The sequence below is a fragment of the Neophocaena asiaeorientalis genome, unplaced genomic scaffold, assembly GCF_003031525.2.
Source record: "Neophocaena asiaeorientalis asiaeorientalis breed wild unplaced genomic scaffold, Neophocaena_asiaeorientalis_V1.1 scaffold275, whole genome shotgun sequence".
Lineage (NCBI taxonomy): Eukaryota > Metazoa > Chordata > Mammalia > Artiodactyla > Phocoenidae > Neophocaena > Neophocaena asiaeorientalis.
In genome coordinates this window covers 2,071,752-2,074,910 of record NW_020173679.1, presented here as the reverse complement: position 1 = coordinate 2,074,910, position 3,159 = coordinate 2,071,752, and positions in this window count along the sequence as shown.

The following is a 3,159-nucleotide window of genomic DNA, read 5'->3' as shown; positions in this document are numbered from 1 at the left end:
CGTAGCTGTGTGCTTTTAGGCAAATAACTTAACTTCTCAGGGTTTCTTCCTTGCAAGACAGGGATAACCATGCCTCCTTGGTGGGGTTGTGAAAATTCGCTTTAATGAGAAGCTACCTCTGAAGCACTTAGCCCAGGACAAGGCACACAACCAGCCTTTGACAATGATGGGTTCCAGTATGATCCGTCAATTCATTTTATATACACTTATCAACCCCTGCTGTACACCTGCACCAGGTGCCCTCCTAGCCATCCTACTGTGTTTTCTGACAATAACCCCATAGAGGGATGACATCATGCCTGTTTGAGAGATGGGAAAACAAAGGCACAGGGATTTTCAGTCAGAATCAGTAGTGATGTATATTAAGGTTGTTGTGGGAGCTCAGACGTCAAGGGGTCAGTGACGAAGGTGTCACCTCTCTCTGACTCAGGGCAAGAGAAGACACATGCTCTCGATGATCTGCACGGCCGTACAGTTGACTGGTTCTTGGGATTATGGGCGTCTTTATAGTGCTTCGCATAGGGATCCGGTTAGCGGGAGGATTCTGATTTTCTGAGGCTGGGGTAGGGCCTGAGATCCTGCATGCTGACAGGGGTTTCTAGAGAATGGCTTTGGGGTAAAACTGACTTGACCTTGAGCAAGAAACTAAGCCTCAGATTCCTCATCTGTGGAATGGGTCTTAACTCCCCTCTAGGTCTGTGTGAAGATTAAAGAAGATGGTGCCTGCAGCCTTGGCAGAGCACAGAGCCTGACACAGGGCGGGTACCCAGGAAATATCGCTTACGATTATCATTATTACTACTATCACCCTTGGCTCTGAGCCCTCCGTGAAAGCTCTGTCTGTGTGCGAGCACGGCTTATGCCACATACGCAAACCTCGCGCTGCTCCCTTTGGCTCATTTCATCCCACCCCAGGAGTAAAAATCAGGATGCAATCTGCCATTTCAAACAGCATCCATGAATCGTTTCACATTCAATTTCCCATCAAATTCACAGGTACGTATCACATACCATTATTCCATTTCCTAATGGTCTGTGCAGAGGAAATTGTAAGTAGGACATTTCTTCATGCCCTTGGCATTCCCAGCTCTTTGAAATCCCCTTTCCAGGCCAGACCCCTTTTCTGGCTGCTACAGCATGCTTTGTCTTCTCCAAAATCCTGGCCTCACTCACCACTGGCCTCTGCTCCTCCCAGAACGTCAAGGAACTACAGTGACACGTCTGTCCCCTTGGAGAGCAATGTTGGTCCTACCTTGGGCTCCTGTGGAGGCGAACTTTGGCAGCAGGTAGCAGGTGGGCTGGGTGGATGCAGGGTTCAGGGTCAGAGAGGACAATGGTTTCAGCCCCACCTGCATACCACTCACAAGCTGCAGGGCCCTGGGCGAGATCACCATGACTCCTGGGAGCCTCAGTGCCCTCATCTATAAAATGGGGATGACAATGCCATCTGCACTGGGTGGTACAGTGAGAAGTGCCCGGTCAAGGGCTGTGCCCATAACAACCGTGACAGTTATTTGTTCAGGTCACGTGAATGGAAAATTTGACTGGATGCCCAGGAAGGGGTGAGCTTAGCACTCGGGACTCAGCAAGTGGCATTCACTGTGGCACATCCGCCAGGGTCCCTGTTTGGCCTTACCTTTGCAGGCTCAGAATCCCAGCTAAGGTGGCATCCTCGGTCCAGGAACTCTTGTGCCAGCATCACCCTAGACGGAGCAGAACAGGAGCCTGGGGGTTGGGGCGGAGCCAGTGGCGTGGGGGAATATTCGGCACTTTACCTCCTGGTGAAGCGTGGTCCTGCCCTAGCTGAGTGGTGCAGCAGTGGAGGAGCCTGTGATACCAAGCATTGACTTCTAGTTCGTAAATGGTGGGGAGGACAGAGGGGATGCTGGGGGAACGGCGGCCAGGCTGGTGGGCTTGGGGCGGTGGCTATTCACCAACCAGAATGGAAATAGGTCAACATTTAACAACCGGTGTGGATGCAGCCGTGCACATCAGCTGGGGGTGCAGCCCAGGGACGCTGAGGGTAAAAAAGCCCAACGTATGTTAAGGAGAGTTTCTCGAGGAAAGGCCTCTGGGTGAGTGTAGAGAACCACCATACCACCATCAAATACTGAGTACCCTTCCGACAAGTGGCAACTTATCCTTGACCTAATCCTCCACCCCTAGACCCAGTCGGATGCCCCGTGTTCTAGTCCCAGCTGGACAGACAGCTAGGACTTAGTCTCCCCATCAGACAGGATCCATTTATTGATGACACTTCTGGATTTAAAAGTCCATGGTCTCCCTCAAGTGTGTATGTGTGCATGCGTGTGTGCACACATACATGTACATTCATACACACGCATGTGCGTGCGCATCTGTGTACATGCATGTACACATGTGTACGTGTGTGCACACATGCGCGTGTGTGTGCATGTCTGTGTATAAGGCCACACAACTCCCCGACTCCCTCTCTGACGTCTCCACCCACTCTCTGCACACACACCTCTCCTCCCAAAGTGCCCGCGCCCAGCTCTTCACCACCTCGGACCCTCCACTCAGGCCCTCACTTGTTGCACCCACCTGGAGTCCATCTCCACCTTGGAACACAGACCGGAGGAGGCACCGGCATGATGGAATGCAGAGCTAATGGCTGGAAGATGCGTCTGTTTATTTGCATGGCTCGCATTTGTCTCTGTTTTATCCACCCCCTGAGCCAGCCAAAGAGTTCTCCATTGATCCTGCCCGCAGGGAGAGGCCAGATTGGCAGCAGGCAGGCACATCCACAGAAGCCCAATATAGACTTCCAATTATCTTTTAATTTTGCTCCTGTCTTCATTTGTTCATTTCACTTTTTCCAAATGGCTTGGAGGAAACAAAGCTGTAATTTATGAACTTTGAAGTCAGCTGGCAGGAGCCTCATGCTCACATGCGGGTGGGATTAGACTTCAGGGTAGAGCCCAAACTCACTCCCAACCATCCGGCGGGGGAGCCGGCAGCCTCTTAGAGACCCCAAAGTCCCTAGTCTCTCACTTCTGGTCTTCTGCCTCCCTGTAGTAACTATATCTTCTTGATATAGAACTTGGGCATCTGGGGCCCGCTGAGCTGACTGTGCGCTCCGAAGGCTAGCTAGTTCCTAGAGATGGCAAATGACTCACCTAGGAGTACACCTCTCATATG